This window comes from Apodemus sylvaticus, chromosome 14, assembly GCF_947179515.1.
Source record: "Apodemus sylvaticus chromosome 14, mApoSyl1.1, whole genome shotgun sequence".
Classification (NCBI taxonomy): domain Eukaryota; kingdom Metazoa; phylum Chordata; class Mammalia; order Rodentia; family Muridae; genus Apodemus; species Apodemus sylvaticus.
The window spans coordinates 56,022,106-56,039,499 of NC_067485.1; the positions used below are offsets into that span (position 1 = coordinate 56,022,106).

The following is a 17,394-nucleotide window of genomic DNA, read 5'->3' on the forward strand; positions in this document are numbered from 1 at the left end:
TCCTGATTAAACAGGAAGTGTTGGTAACCACTGGGCCATCTTACCACCCTCCTCCTGTGATATCCTAATGTCTTGCTTTGTCTGTCCTCCACATACATTACTTCCACTTGCAGTGGACCCATGGTCACTGCAGCAGTGATATCTGTCACCTCCGTGGCCTTCTGCCCCACCCCTCCAGTCACACCTTCCACCATTGCTCTGGAAGGTCCAGGTCTCTAAGTTGTACCCACTGGTGTCTGCCTGCTGAGTGATCGTCTCCTGGGGGCAGAGTGGAGTCGCAGGGCCTTCGGAGGGCAGGCCAGTCCTTTGCACTCCAGGCTCCGTCTCACTTTTCCTTTCTCTCGGTCTCATGCTATTGCGCCAGTCAACTTCTTCCCCTGGCTAGGTCAAGATTACCACCTATGCTGTCTGGTGGGGCGACTGCAAGCCAGGCCTGGGAGGTGCCGGATACTTCGCGGTCTCTACGAATACACTTCCTGAAGTTGTACAGGCCCAGCCATGTAACCTTTGAACAGGGTTTCAACCTGAAGCTGCTGCTTCTCCCTGTCCCTTGAGATTCAAGGAGGATTCAGAAGCCACACCACCTGCCAAGCTTTTCTCGAGCTAGAGAGGATAGATCTTTATTGTGATTCTTTAAAGAAAAATGATACCCATGCATTTGCAATGTTCTTTCTGTTTATTTGCTGAGTTTTCTTGCATAGAACCCAATACCCCCAAAGGATAGAGCCACGAGGTGTTTTCCTACATGCATCTGCCGTGATTGTTGCTAGCTGATGCATACTATCTTAGTTCTGCACCGCTGTAACAGGACCCTGAGAAAGTCTACTTTGCCTTGGTTTGAATGTGAATGGTACAAAGGGTGCCTACGTTTGTACACTTGGTCTCTAGTGGGTGGCACTATTTTGAGAGGTTGAGAGGTTGACACTTGCCAAATGTGCAGCGGCCATGGCAGAAGCAGAGCACTGGAGGTGGACCTTGAGGTTCTGTCGGCCTCTAGGATCGGGTTAGAACACTGCTTGCTGATCTGCTCTGTAAACAAGCCTCGGTGCATACTCCCACCACGGTGGGGGCTGTCCTAGTATGTCTTCTTCACTACTTGTCAGTTAAAGTCAATCTTTCCTTCTTTGCTTCTGCTGGGTCACAGCAATGAGACAAGTAATCAAGACACACATGAAAGGAAGAGGTTTACTTTGCCTTAAGGTTCTGGAGGTTTCTGTACGCAGTCAGTGGCTCCCATTGCTTTGAGCGGGGCAGCAAACTGTTGCAAGCGAGTGTAGTGGGACTACATTTCCTTCATGTCTAGGACACAAAATGGAGTCCCACAATTCCCTTCAGGAGTGGACAGGTGGGTGTGGGTGGAGGAAGACCTGGGTGAGGGAGCCTCAGGGCCATATCGGTAGATCAGTTGTGATGATATCTGTTTTGTTTGTTTGTTTTAAGATTTACTTACTTTATTTAAATGAGTTCACTGTCACTGTCTTCAGACACACCAGAAGAGGGCATTGGATCCCATTACAGATGGTTGTGAGCCACCATGTGGTTGCTGGGAATTGAACTCAGGACCTGTAGAAGAGCAGTGCTCTTAACCACCAAGCCATCTCTCAAGAGACACACTTAACGTGTGGGACAGCCCCTTGAGGGAAGAACTGTGCAGTCAGAGATCACCAATGGTGGTTCAGGAACCCCCTGTGTGTGTGTGTGTGTGTGTGTTTGTGTGTATGTGATGGCTGAGCAGTGTCCTGGGGTGAGGCACCTAGTGGCCTGGCCTGGGGGAGCCTTCCCTGCTGGACAGCTGCTGGTTTCCTGGTTTGGTGAACTCCGAGGCCAGACTTCTCATTTTGAGTGAGACTCTGACTCAGCAGGCAGCTTTGGAGCCTTGGCGTTGTTGGCATTGTTGGCGGGCAGGGGTGGGGGAAACACAGTATGCACATTTATTCTGGGTTTGGATATTTAAAGAGCTGGGCAGGCTGCACAACATTTCGGAAGTGCTTGGGAAGGCTTGAGTTGCAGATCGGCTTTTCTTTAAACTGCTATAGACATCCTGTCCCGCTCTCTTGGTCCACAAAGAGTAATTTTCTTTCTCTAACAATCTGACGTGGGTCCAGCCCATTGTGTAGGTCTCTCTGGCTCCCGGCTGTGCAAGCCCAGAGGAAGCAGGTGGCTAGTGGTGGGACACATGCCCAGCTACGACCCGGGCCTGCAGCGGGTCCTCATCCAAGCGCGATCTTGCTCCCTGCGAGAAAAACTTGGCATGACCTCCTAGGCTGCTGGGCTGTGGGGGCTAGCCACCCCCAAATTGTACCAGGGCACCTGGGCCGGGGCTGCCCCTGCACCTGGGGTGGGAAGAATGGGCTCTCTGGGCCCCTGGCGGGGAGGCGGGGAGGGTGGCATGGAGAACAGCCACAGGGCCCCTGGGGACTCTGGGTCCTGCGGGCTTCCTCTTTGGGGTTTGCTGTTTTCTCTGGCTCAGGAAACAGCTCTGAGAGCTGGGACTTTGTTCCCAGCTCCCTGCGTCATTTTTACTATTTGAATGGCCAGTTGGGCTGTTTTCAGGGAGGTGCCCCCTTTGTCGCTTTTCTCAGTCAGGATGTTGTTTGCAGTAGATTTCGTCAGACTGTCTGCCTTTGTTTTCCCTCCCTAGTACACACGCAGGAAGCCTTCAGAACCCGTGGAAGCAGGGAGCTGGAGCAGCTGCCCAAGTGGGCGTGCTTTCATTTTTCTCTTATGACATTTATTGTTCTCATTGCGGTTTTCAGAGGTCATCGTGTCTACATGCTCATTATAAAACATTTGAAAAATGTAGAAGAGGAATAAAGGGAATCTGTTGCACTGGTCAGAGAGTTGCTTTAATTTAAATTGGGTGCTTTCTGCGCATGCCTTTTACACCTAGTCCAGTCCTTACCTCCTCAGAGTTGTTTCATGGTCTTCTGCGTTTTGGAAGCTGAGTTTAGACCTTTGGAGATCACTTTTGACAGAGCAGTGACTAAGACCAACCAGTATTAGGGAGTAAAGCAGACCCCAAAACTCGCAGAATCTAAATTTAGTTTCAAAATTGCACTTGTGTTTATTTGTGACTATGCATTTGGAGAGTCAGAGGACAACTTTCAAGAGTCAGTCCTCTCCTTCCACCACGTAGGTTCTGGGCATCAAACTCACATGGTTAGGTTTGGAACAAGTCAAGCCATCCAGTGGGTATATGTTTAAAGCTGTGTTTTAAAAGTAGCTGAGGTGAGTACATTTCTTGGTAGTAAACAAGGAAAAAAGGCAGAATGCTGTGGGCCCTGTCTTAGGAGTCTGGGTTCAGGCTTAGCCAAAGCTTCCCTCAGTCTCCCATTCTTTAAAATGCTAACAATATCACCTGCTTAGGTATGGGTGGAGATTATCTGGTAGAGAGACTGCTCTACATTACTTAACACTTGTAAAAGTTCTGGAAGTCCCTGTTATAGGCTGGATTGAGTCTATTCCAACTCTTCCTCAAAGTCTTGTGAAGTCTTAACCCTCAGGACCTCAGAATGAGACTGTATCAGTCAGGTTTCTACTACTATACCAAAATACCTGAGATATCAAACTTATAATTGCAAAAAGTTTATTTTGTCCCTGGATTTTGGTGGATCCAGTTCAAGATCAGCAAGATCATTGGTGGTTGCCCTGTTCTTGGGGGTCACACCTTTGACACTCAAGTCTTAGGGGGAACATTCAACATCTAACCTGCTCACATCTTGGTTTTAACTTTCAGCCACTGGAACTAAAAAAAAAAAAGTTAGCTGGGTGGTAGTGGTAGTGCACACCTCTAATCCCAGAACTCAGGAGGCAGAGTTTGAAGGTATAGAGTTTTGGCCTACTAAGCAAGTTCTAAGACAGCAAGGGCTACACAGAAAAACCCTGTCTAGAAACACACACGCACACACACACACACACACACACACGCACACACATACACACACACACACACACACACACACACACACATAATTGCTATTGTTTAAGCAGTTAGTGTAGCCGGTTGGTTTAAAATGCATGAGTTTGTATGGCCTATGTGTCTGAATTAGAAAACCAACACCATCATTCTGCTAAGTGAGCGCTAGAAGTACTTGGTTGTGGCTGTGAGCAGACTAATCCAGTTTCTTAGTAAGAATGGGCTGTTGTTGTTCTGTGCTGCTGAGCCCTTACCCTAAGTTCCTTGTGATAGCAAGTCACTGAAGTACATGCACATGCATTTCCATAAAGGGGGGCCTCTGTACTGGAAGACAGCCGGCAGGCTCCTGAGGGAGCAGCAAGTGAGCTCCCTCTAAGAGGAACTGGCGAGCAGGCTGCTGCCTGGGGAACGTGGATGTGGTGAGGAGGGAGTCTGGAATGCTGTGTAGCCAGAGAGTAATGCACAGCCACCAGTCAACCTGGGAAGCACAGCAGGAACTAACTGCTCAGACTGTGTTGGGCGTTCTTCCACGTGCTCATCGGCTTCCTGTGCACAACCCTTAGATCACAAGGCAGGAATTAAGACAGAAGCAGCCATGTGTGTTCTTTTGTGATTGGGTTACCTCACTCAGGATGGTATTTTCTAGTTCCATCCATTTGCCTAAGAATTTCATGAAGTCATTGTTTGTAATGGCTGAGTAGTACTCCATTGTGTATTTATACCACAATTTCTATATCCGTTCCTCTCTTGAGGGACATCTGGGTTCTTTCCAGCTTCTGGCTATTATAATAAGGCTGCTATGAACATAGTGGAGCATGTGCCACCCTTATTACATGCTGGAGCATCTTCTGGGTATATGCCCAGGAGTGGTATAGCTGGGTTCTCAGGTAGCACTTTGTCTAATTTTCTGACGAACCGCCAAACTGATTTCCAGAGTGGTTGTACCAGCTTGCAATCCCACCAGCAATGGAGGAGTGTTCCTCTTTCTTCACATCCTCTCCAGCACCTGCTGTCCCCTGAGTTTTTGATCTTAGCCATTCTGACTGATGCAGGGACCCATGACTCCTGCAACATATATAGTAGAAGATGGCCTTTTCAGACATCAATGAGAGAAGAGGCCATTGGTCCTGTGAAGGCTAGATGTCCCAGTGTAGGGGAATGCCAGGTCAGGAAAATGGTGGTGGGGGACAGTTGTTGAGCAGGGGGAGGGGGAATGGGACAGGGTTTTTTCGGGGGGGGGGGGAACAAGGAAAGGGGATAACTTTTGAAATGTAAATAAAACAAATATCTAATAAAACAAAGCTAAAAAAAAAAAAAAGACAGAAGCAGCTTCAGCCTGTGACAGGAAGAAGTCTGGCTGTGCCTGCCCAGACTGATGTTTAAAAGGGAGGGTCTGGTGTGGTGAGATGGCTGGACGGATTCACATGCCCCATGAGAAAACCAGTTACAGCTGAAGTAAAAGGCCTTCTCCTCCCACACCATCCCTGTAAACACTATCCCTCTCTCTGAGGAGAGAAGAGAAGCTTCGGTGTGTGTGTGTGTGTGTGTGTGTGTGTGTGTGTGTGAGTGGGGGTGGGGGAACATCTACTTTTCTGGCCTTACCCATCACTCTCAATGCAGAGCCTCCATAAACAAATGACCAAACAAAACAAACAAGTGGAATGTTTTCTCCCAAACCTACAATTGAGTGCTCATTTTAGCTGATGGATATTTGAGTTGTTTCCAGTGTTGGATCACGACAAACAAAAGACTGAGTATTCTCTCAATTAATTGGCTACTTTATTACTATTACTTAACATTTTAATTCATTATGAAGTTGCTTGCTCTGTAATATACTTTGTCTTATATCAATATATATTCCTTTCTTTAGTTTTCATTCTCTAATGGTTATTGAAGAAAATCTTGTTTTTATTTTAATTTTGATTGATTTGTATATCTTTTTATTAAAACACCATTTCTTAAAAAAAAAATTAAAGTTTTTTTTTTTTTTATTTGCCTGAGTGTTTTGCCTGCAGGTCTGTCTGTGCTCCTCACGCATCCACGTGCCCACAGAGGTCAGAAGAGGGCATCAGATTGTTTAGAACTGGAGTTGCAGATGGTTGCGAGCTGCCATTTGGCTGCCTGGGAGGGAAGCCTGGTCCTCTGGAAGAGCAGTGCTCTTGGCTGTGGCGCCCGTTCTCCAGGCCACAGCCAGCAGTTCTTGTTGGCAGCGTAGAGCTGGAACTGGCTTTGTGGTCTAGTCTACTCTTCTCTGTTTTGATCGATTTGACTTATCTCAATTTCTGTTGTTTGTTTTTTTAATTCATTTATTTTGTTTTCTGTATGGGTATTTCGGCTGCATGCACAGTCACATGCACCACACGCATGCCCTGGAGCTGGAGTTACAGTTGTGAGCCGCCAGGTGGGTGTTGCGTATTGAACCCGGGCCTTCTGCAAGAGCAGCCACTGCGCTTAACCTGCGAGCCATTTGTGTAACTCCCCGCAGCTTTGTCTGATGAGGGCTTTAGGTTGTTTACATGTAATGTGATTGGAATATAATGACATCTGAACCTACCATTCTGCTTTTGTCTTTTATATTCGTGTTCCTCTTTTCTTTTCTTCCCTGCCCCCCCCCCCCCCACACACACACACTGAGACAGCGCTTTTCTGTGTGCTCTAGCTGTCCTGGAACTTGCTCTGTAGATCAGGCTGACTTCAAACTCACAGATCTGCCTGTCTCTGTCTCCTGAGTGTAGGGTCCTATAGCTGCCTGCAGCTATTACGAAGTGGGTTTCTGGAACAGAAGCTGAGGAATAAATAGGGAAGAGGGGCGAAAAGAAGTACGGCTAAGACAATATTCACTGATCAAAGCCGGAAACTTTAATGGCGCCAGACCTTTTAACAGTTTGGGCAAACACTTCCCCCCAGACTCCAAGCTGAGTTCCAGTGGAAGTTGTCTAGCTTCTCTTGGAGGTCCTCGTCTTGACTGCTCCGGCAGCTGGGTGGGTCACCTGTTTAATTCAGGAATTCCTAGACCTAGAGGAACAATGAACTTAACCTTTACTTCGAGCACTCCACCCTGGGTGGAGCAGGATCCTGGCTATCTGGGAGAAGTTAACCTTGACCAAAGTCAAACTCTGACCAAGTGCAAGACTGCCCCAATATGGCTCTGTACACCTGAGACTGGGAGTAAAGGTGTTAGCCACCACACACAACTTCTTTCTTCTCTTTTCTTATCCTTCTTTTTATTGGATTGATTGAATTTTAAAATAATTTTATTTATAGTACTAGTTGGTTTCTCAACTGTAACCATTTGGCTTTATTATCTTAGGGTTTGTTTGAGGCTTTTTCATGTGTAATATAAAGTACACAGTGGTAACTCTTCTACTCAGTAAAGTTCAAATATCTGGCCATTTTCATCCAAGCTTAGTTTATCACCTTCTCTAGTGCATTTAAAACACACTGGCAGGCACAGCCAGACTTCTTCCTGTCACAGGCTGAAGCTGCTTCTGTCTTTTTCTTTTCAACTTTTTTTTTATTAGATAATTGCTTTATTTTCATTTCAAAAGTTATCCCTTTTCCTTGTTTCCACTCCAAAACCCCCCTATCCCATCCCCCTTCCCCTTGCTCATCAACCCCACCACCACCACAACCACCACCACTTTCCTGACCAGGCATTCCCCTACATTGGGGCATCGAGCCTTCACAGGACCAATGGCCTCTCCTCTCATTGATGTCTGAAAAAGTCATCTTCTGCTACATATGTAGCTGGAGTCATGGGTCCCTCCATCAGTCAGAATGGCTAAGATCAAAAACTCAGGGGACAGCAGATGCTAGAGAGGATATAGAGAAAGAGGAATACTCCTCCATTGCTGGTCTGATTATAAGATGGTACAACCACTCTGGAAATCAGTTTGGCAGTTCCTTAGAAAACTGAACATAGTACTACCTGAGGACCCAGCTATACCACTCCTGGGCATATACCCAGAAGACGCTCTAACATGTCATAAGGATACATGCTCCACTATGTTCATAGCAGCCTTATTTATAATAGCCAGCTGCTTCTGTCTTAACTCCTGCCTCTCAGGAGGACCACCCTTCTCCATCACCCCTCTTAGTCATTTCTGATATATATTTTTTTAAACTAGCTTTACCCAAAATGTGGGAGAGCGTATCTACTCACTATATCGGTTAAGGGAAAGGTCTGAGTGAACAGCACAGAGCTTATTATTCTTCCTAAGACATTGTTCCTAGTTTGGCTGACCCTGATCCCTGGCAATTCAACTCGTCAGAAGACCAAAGGCCAGCATCCCTTCTGTTGCTCTTCTTTGCAATTATTGAAACATTTCTTTTAGCTTTTTTGCCCGATGCCATGATTACTGGCAGCCCCAGATAGCACACTCACTCGCCAGTCCTTTCTGGCATCTATTTTAGGAGCAAAGCTTTGTTTCTGTCGTCCCCTGAAATATTTTCACTGACCAGAACCGGGGAGCTGAGATTTCCAGGAGGGTGAATCCCCAGGTGGAAGTCCAAGGCTGTTTATAGGGAAGGGGAGATGGAGGGTGTGGAAAATGCCCAAACCACAGGCATCCACTGCAGAAGGGCCGCAGGAACAAATGGTTCAGTGACAGTAACAGAAAACGGATGTACTCAGCACTACACAGCTAAGAAAGGAGCTAGCCGCTCCCACTAGAAGCATCTGTGCCTAGGGCCCACACTGAAGCAGTCTGGAAGTCTCTTTAAATCTTATGGGCATATTTATATGTAAGGAGGTTAAAAACAAACACAGCAACACCAGCAACAACAGTCCCAATGGTGCCCTCACCACTGGTAATCTTTCAGGTGTCTCTTTGTCGTAGAGGCCACCAACAGAGGCAGAGCCCACCCACCCCTGCTTTACCCCACCCTCATCTCTTCTTTCCAAGCTACCATCTTCCCAGGTCACCCATAGGCGCTCCCTTCTTTGCCCTCTTGGAAGACTTTTTTCTTTTTTTCTTTTTCTTTTTTTTTCTTCTTTTTTTTTTGGTTTTTTGGATTTGGTTTTTTCAAGACATGGTTTCTCTGTATAGCCCCTGGATGTCCTGGAACTCTCTCTGTAGACCAGGCTGGCCTTGAACTCAGAAATCTGCCTGCCTCTGCCTCCCAGAGTGCTGGGATTACAGGTATGTGCCACCACCGCCCGGCAGACTTTTTTTTTTAATTGAATATAATCTTCTTTCAAATGCTAAAACCTTTCCTGGTTTCCCCCCTTCCCCCAAACCCTCAACCCCTCTCCCACCCCCTGCCTCCAAGTATATGCCCCTCCACCTGACCCACTCCCACCTCCCCTTCTCCCTCGATTTCCCCACACTGGGGCTTTATTGAGCCTTCACAGGACCAAGAACGTTCCTCCCACTGGTGCCTGATAAAGCATTCCTCTGCCACATTTTTGGCTGGAACCATGTGTACCCCTTGGTTGATGGTTTAGTCCTTTGGAGTCCTGGGGCATCTGGGTGGCCTACCTTGTTCTTCCCATAGGGCTGCAACCCCTTCAGTTCCTCCAGTCCACCCTCTAACTCCTCCATTGGGGACCCCATGCCCAGTCCAATGGTTGGCTGCTAGCATCTGCCTCTGTATGTGTAAGGCTCTGGCAGTGCCCCTCCGGAGACAGCCATAACAGACTCCTTTTGGAATGCACTTCTTGTCTTCCATAATAGTATCAGGGTTTGATGACTGTTTATAGGATGAATCCTGAGGTAGGACAGTCTCTGGGTGGCCTTTCCTTCATTCTCTGCTCTACACTTTGTCTCCATCATTACTCCTGTGAGTATTTTGTTCCCTTTCTCAGAGGAACCAAAGTGCCCCCACTTCAGTCCTCCTTGTTCTTGAGCTTCCTGTGGTCTGTGAATTGTAACTTGTTTATTTTGAGCTTTTGGGCTAACATCCACTTATCAGTGAGTGCATACCATGTATATTCTTTTGTAATTGTGTTACCTCATTCAGGATGACACTTTCTACTTCCATCCATTTACCTAAGAATTTCATGAATTCATTGTTTTTAATAGCTGAATAGCACTCCATTGTGTATATATACCACAATTTCTGTATCCATTCCTCTGTTGAAGGACATCTGGGTTGTTTCCAGCTTCTGGCTATTATAAATAAGGCTGCTATGAACATAGTGGAGCATGTGTCCTTATTGCATGTTGGAGCATCTTCTGGGTATATGCCCAGGAGTGGTATAGCTGGGTCCTCAGGTAGTACTATGTTTAGTTTTCTAAGGAACTGCCAAACTGATTTCCAGAGTGGTTGTACCAGCTTATAATCAGACCAGCAACGGAGGAGTATTCCTCTTTCTCTAGTTATCTCTGGTGTTAGCCGGTCTTGCTGTCTCTACTGTGGCTTCTCTGTCCTGCAAGCCTGTATATCTGTACTCCTGGGAGTCCCGTTCTCTGAAATGCCCTGCATATGGCTGGTTCTCCAGGAAGTATCAGGAGATGGGGTCTTCCCTGCCGCAGACCTGGCAGGGGTTAAATGCCCTGCATGCTGCTGGTTCTCTAGAAAGTATCAGGAAATGGGGCCTTCCCTGTAGCAGAACTGGTAGGGGTTTACCACAGCAGAAGGAAGGGGGCAGGTGACACACGGGAGGCTCTTGAAAGACTTTAGCTGTATGGATGATTGATAATAAAATAGCAAACATCATACTGTTAAGGCACTTTTCTGAGCGTGACTGTGTGTGAGTGTAAGTGTGTGAGAGTGTGTATATGTGTGTGAGTTTGTGAGGGTGTGTGTGTGTGTGTGTGTGTGTGTGTGTGTTTTGTTTCTGCTGCTTGGGAACTAATCTGTGGCCTTCCTTCCACTTAGCAGACTGTCTCTGAGCTATATCCCTAGCATGAACAGCTCACAAACAGTTATTCTCAATTAACAGTTTGGGAAACTGAGTCACAAGCATGTTGGAATAATTCATTCATAAGCCTAAAAGCACAAGTTGGGGCTGCCATTCTTAGCAAAGGAGAGAATTTTCTTAGCTGCCAAATTCCCAGAGAATGTATCATTCTAAGGTGGGGACATTCTGGAATCTTCTCTCCATAGCATTACTTATAAGAGAGCATTAGTCTAACCCATATTCCGTTATGTCTTTCCCTTATGGTAGGAGGACTCTCAGGCTCCTCCTCTGATCTGAGTCAGCTTTCTTGGAGATAGCTGTTGAGAGAATACTCTTTACACCAAAGAAAGCCAGATGGTGCCCAGGTGCCAGGTGGTGCCCAGGTGCCCTTATAGCTTTACCTGTCAACTTAAACAAGCTAAAGTCACCTGAGAGGAAACCCTTAACTGAGGAATTCCCCAGGTCAAACCACTCTGTGCACATGTCTGTGAGGGATTGTCTTGATTATTAGTTGATACAGGAGGCCTCAGCCCACAGTGGGCGGCACCATTCCCTGGGCAGATGGTCCTAGGCTGTATAGAAAAATGAGCCAGCACGTGACATTCCTTCATGGTTCATGCTTGTGCTCCAACCCTGGCTTCCATCCATGATGGATTATGACGTAAAGTATAAGACAAACACCACCCCAGCCTGTATCTAAGTAGCTCTTGCTCAGAGTGTTTTATTACCACAATAGACAGAAAATGAGAACAGCCAGACACTAACAAACATTTCCCCAGAGAAAGCAACCTTGCTGTGCAGTGCTGAGAGAAGCCTCACTGTTATTTCACTACATTCAAGTTCCAGGGATTCTTACTTTACTTCTCCAGCCCACAGGAGAAAGTGAAGAGTCGGGACCTTTTGGAAAATCCCACCCCCCCTTCCAGAAAGGAAAGGCTAGTTAACATTCTGCAGGAGGGATAGACCATAGGCCTCCTGGGGGTGGGGAAGGTCTGGAGCTAGTAAACACATTCTGCAAGACAAATTGTATAAAGACTGACCAAACAGGCTGGGGGATGGGTCACCATTTGTCCTTTGGGTGCAGGATGACCCCAACACTCGTTAGAATAATAAATTCCTCTTGCTTTTTGCATTGATTCCTGGCTCCATGTTGTTTACTTAGGGGTCTCTGGAAAGCTAATACTCTCCAGAGTCTTACAAAAGGAACAGTTTATCTCAACAATGATTAGGCATCTCCTTAGAAAAATGAAGCTTCTAAAGATTTTTAAATGATGCTACTTTTGTAAATATCAAATTCATAATGAGCAAGTAGGGGTGGAGGAAGGAGAGAGTATGGCCCACTTCTCTCAGGCACTTTGATTTCACTTTTGAGATGGTCCCTGGAGCCCAAGGTGGCCTGGAACTCTCAATCCTCCTGTTTACCTCAGCCTCAAAAGGGGCTACAGGCCCTGTGATATCAGAAGGCAGTGCATTCGAGGCCAGGCAGACTTAATCCTTATTCATTTATTTATTTTAGCCTCTTATTTTGAAGTGACAATTGACTGACATGAAGTTGCAGGATGGTACTTGGAGATCTCAGGACCCAGGTATCCACCTGGCTGCACGGTACAATGTGAAACTGGGAGTTTGCCTTGGTACACCATGCTGTGTGCCAGTGTTGGGTTACAGGGGAACACTGAGTCATCCTCACTGCAAGCAGGATGAGGAGCAGGCCATCATGATGATCCTCCTCTTCCAGTTCCTCATCCCCACCTCAGGGCAAACACTTGTCTGTCCTCTACCTCTTCAATTTTGTCGTTCTGAAAATATCAATAGGTCATAGACCAATTGCCTGTGATATTACTGTTGCCCTGGGTGGCCCTGAGCTGACTCTCATTTTGTTTGGACTTTGGTTCTTATTCCTCTGTCCCTGTTTCGATGTAGACTTGACTGTTAGAATGTTATTTTGATTTTCACAGTACTTTGAGTGTACCTCTTTGTGCCCCCACTACACACAATTTATTTTCCTACTGGCTCTTATCACTGTACCAGTCTGAATGCAGTGTAGCAACCTTATTCTTTTTCAGCTCACTCTGTCTTGTTTATAATAAAATTACCTTAGACATTTCTCCTGTGTATACCTAGAACAACATTAAAGACATTATAATAGAAATCCTTTGAACCATTTCTTATGTGAGAATCTCCTTTAGCTCTTTATGGTTATATCTGCTGGCCGAGAACTCCATTTTCTTCATATGGCAGGAGAATAAAGGTATAGAGATATTAGATTAGCATATGAAAGGGGCCTCTTGACAAGAAGGATCCAGACCCTTCTCACCAGGGCTTCATGCAATAAGCAGAGCGTGGGCAAGAAGCGCCTGTGCTGTAGCAGCCAGAGAAGGCAGCAGCTATGCGGATGGGTACACTGACTCAGGAGTATACGGACTCGGGAGACTTGGGGCCCAGCAGTGCTGGTCATAGCTTTTCCCTACTTGACTAATTCCCATTCTCAAAGTGTCTCTCCTTTTCTTAATTAACCGTCTCTATTAATAACTATTTCTATTACTAGCCACATATCTCCAGTACAATTTATTTTATCATTAAAGTTTTTTTTAAAATATATTTTATGTATGCGAGTGTTTGCTTGGATAGATGGATGTGTACTGCTTGTGTGCTTGTGTTGCAGGAGTGCAGACAAGGGCTTTCGATCCCCTGGAACTGGAGTCATCCATGGCTGTAAGCCACTATATGGGTGCAGGGAACTGAACTTGGATCCTCTGAAAAAGCAGCCAGTGCCCTAACCACTGGCCACCTTTCCAGATTTCTGTTACAATTTCATTTTAATTGTTTCCCCTATTTACCTGAAATACTGTTTCTCCTTCAGGCCCTACTGTGTCTTGATTTGAACTGTTTTGAGCTTATCCTGTTTGAGCTTGGCTCAGACTCTTGCAAGCATGTACCTTTTGCTACATTCTTATTTCTTATAAAGATATCTGCATGCAGCCTCCCCACCTTCATCTTTCTGCAGCAGTAACGACAAGAAAGAATAAGTCCTCAGAGCTGCTGGGACTTCTTCCTGTGGATTTCTTTCCAGTGTTTAGACTGAAAGATGCTGTAGTTCTAGCAAAGCCCCTGTGCCCTTCCCTTGATCACCCCATTCTGTTTCTGAGCTTCCCTACTGCATTTTCTCCAGTTGTAAAATCACTTGCAACTCATTATCCATCCTATTTCTAGATGGTGATTTTCTTTTTTAATAAGAGAGTTTATAATTGTTCATTGAACATTTTTATGAACAAAATCACAGGATAGTCCCTGAGTTAAATATTGTGTGAGGGCTTAGGTTCAATGCAACTTCCTCAAATTATCAAAATGTGCCAACGAGTTTTTCTTTCGAGGTTGGGAGACATATTAAGATCACTTTTAGCAAGCATTTCCGTGCCACTGTTGAGTCTGCCCAGTCTGTGTTGTCTACTGTCTTTCCAACCTTTCTTTTAAACTATACCTATTCAGGTCAATTGCCCATTTTATACATCATTTACTTATTTAAAAATGTAAATTATTATTTTTTTTTTGGTCTTATGTGAGTGTGGATGGAGTAACCACGGTGCACGTGTGTGTGACAGGCACCTTTACCTGGTGAGCCATCTCACTGGCCCTTACACTTTTTGGTATATGGCCGGTAAGCTTCTTATGTATTCTGTGTATTAATCCCCGGACAGAGATATTTCAAATGCCTAAAACAGCTAAGAGTCCCAGATGTGTTGGTTTAGTTCAGCTTGACACAAACCAGAGTCATCTGTGCAAAGGGAAACTCTATCAGGTAGACTTGTGGGCAAGCCTGTGGGGTGTTTTCTTGATTGCTGATTGATAGAGAAGGGCCCAGTCCATTGTGGTGGTACCACACCAGGTAGGTGATCCTGGGCTGACACTCCTCCTCATATTTATGAGGCTGGGGGATGGGGGTAGGGATGGGGGGGATAGTGTTCTTGACACCAGTATCTTTCAGGGTCTCTTTGTTCAGAGGCCACGAAAGAGGCAGAACCCACCCACTTCTGCTTCCCTCCACTGTCAGCCATATTGCTCTCAAAGTGGCATCTTCCAGGCCACATAGATGTGCTCTCTTCTTTGGGCTCAAGCTGAACATGGAAGGCAAACTAGTAAGCAGGGTTCCTCCATGGTTTCTGCTTCTTCTCCTGCTAGAGTTCCTACCCACTTCCCTCAGTGATGGACTATGGTGGGATGTGTGAGCCAAAAAACCCTCTCCTCCCCAAGTTGCCTTTGGTCACAGTGTTTCCTCACAGCAACCGAAAGCAAACCAGAGCACTAGTCGGTGCCAAGGGGCTCTGTGTCATACTAGGGCACGGCTGCAGTTTGCAGTCAGTGTCACCTCTGACTTTCCATATTGTGTGTGTACAGAATAAAGGTCAGGAGGTGAGGCTCCTTCTGGGTCAGCACAGGCCTAGTATGCATGGTCTTTCTTCAGAGTACCTCAGAGTCCCTATTGGCATCTTGTTGCCTACTTTCAGTTCTTATCATTTTGGTGTTGGCCTGTGGTCTGTCACATGGCTTCAGGCATCTGTGACATCTGAAGAGTTGCTGCAGATGATTGTTTATCCTAAGTACATGGAGGTGGGGGATGGTCTCGACCCGGTTGCAGCTCAGTGGAAGAACAATTGCCTAGCATGATGGAGGCCTTGGATGTGGCCCAGTGTCCCCTACCCCCAAATAAACGTTTCCTAACTGGGGCAGGAAGCCACCAGCTAGGTCTAAGGATGGGCTTTAAAGGATGACTGTTTTGTCTACTTGAGTAGCTGCTTGCCTGTTATTCTAGAGCTATAGAAGAGGTGAGAACAAGGCCGGTTAAGAGACCACAGGGCTCAGAATGGTTACAAAGATCTTGCTGTGGTTTTCTTTCTTTCTTCTTTTTTTTTTAATGATTTATTTTTATCTTATATGTATTGGTGTTTTGCCTGCATGCATGTCTATGTATGGTGCTGGAGCACCTAAAGCTGGAGTAATAGATGGTTATGAAATGCCATGTGGGTTCTGAGAATGGAACCCAGGTCCTCTGGAAAAGCAACCAGTGCTCTTAACTGCTGAGCCATCTTTCCAACTCTAGTATTTTTTCCATAAATGGTGTCTAAGTCTTTGTTTACTTCTCAAATTCTGCAAAATTATTTATTTTAGCAGATACATTAAAACAGAAGTTGTATATATTTATAGATATACTGTACATGATCTTTTCTTTTCTCCTGTGTGTATGTTTGGGTATATATAGTGTGTGTGTGGGCGTATACAACACATGCATGTGTAGGTGTAAGCATCCGTGTACATATGTAGAGGCCGCAGGAAGACGTTTGGTGTTCCAGTCTATCATTCTCTGCTCTATTTCTTTGGGGCAGGGCAGGCTGTCTCACTGAATCTGGAGGATTCTGGTTTGGCTAACTTGGGTGGAACTTCCTGTCTCTGCTGGGCTTATAGGCTCTCATAGCCATGCCAGGCTTTGGTGTAGGTGTTGGTAGTTTGAACTCTGCTCCTTACGTATGTACAGACAGTGTTCTTTTCATTTCTACATATATTCATGGCATGCTGTTTAGCCAGATGCATACATTTATTTCAAACTGCATTGTGTCTTTATGATGGCCTGTGCATCCGCATTCAGCCAGCCCAGCGCTGGTGATGCCGCTGTGCTCTATACCTCCCAGAAGCACATCCAAACGTGTGGATGTCTTCAGACATATGATCTGCCCTGAGTTCCAGGCAATGCTTTAGTTCCAAAAGTGTGATATTGGCTAGGGTAGACATGAAGTATCTCCCAAAGTATAGACTTGAAGCTGGTCCCAGGAATGTTCACAAGTGGTCTAATAAGTGTGACAAATGTTTCCTCTCTGCTTTCTTCCTGGGACAGTCATAGGGTACACCAGCACATCTAAGCTCAGGGAGGTCTTAGGTATAAAAAAAATTCAGATATTTAACTTGGCATCTCCTGGGTTCCACCAACCCGGGTGCCCTTTTACACCTTCTTTTGGAGCAAGGTGACTACCAGATTGTCATTTAATCTTCTGTTATGTTCCTGAAGTTGTATAAAGTATGATGGTCCCTCCACACCAGGGTGCTCAGGACATCAGTGCTGGCCCCTTAGGGAAATGAAGACCTTTGTCACTCAGGTAAGCCTGATGTCACATCCTTGCTGTTCCAATTTTCCAGTGTCCAATGTACAAGCAGGGTAACAAGCCAAGGTGTTACCTCATAGGACTGTTGTGGAGTGACAACACAAGCTGGTATGTGCAGACTACTGAAACCAGTTCCTGGCAGACAGTGAGCTTTATATGCATTAATTTGGCCTGAGGATATCTCTTAATGGTCCCTGATGCATTTATTACCATTAAATTATTATTACTATGTAGTATTGATCTATTATTCTAACTTTTTCTTAATAAATGGCTGAGAAGGAGGCTTAGTCCTGCTTCCTTTGTCTGCCTCCCTCCTGCTGTTAAGGGTTCTCCTCTCTGTCATAGCATTCTAAGTTTATGGATATCTGTGGATCTGGCTGGGGCTTGGGGTCACAGTAAAGTTCTCCTTGAAGTGAGAATTCAAAGAATAGAAAAAGAAAAGTATGGAGAGGCTTTCTCTGGGAAAGAGAGAGTCAAGGGAT

At 45.7% G+C, this 17,394-nt stretch overlaps 1 long non-coding RNA gene across 1 annotated transcript in view; it reads left to right on the forward strand.

Annotated features, from left to right (window-relative positions):
• Positions 1-17,394, forward strand: part of LOC127665066 (uncharacterized) — a 70,174-nt gene that overhangs the window by 39,029 nt on the left and 13,751 nt on the right. The gene's annotated exons all lie outside the window — the stretch shown is intronic.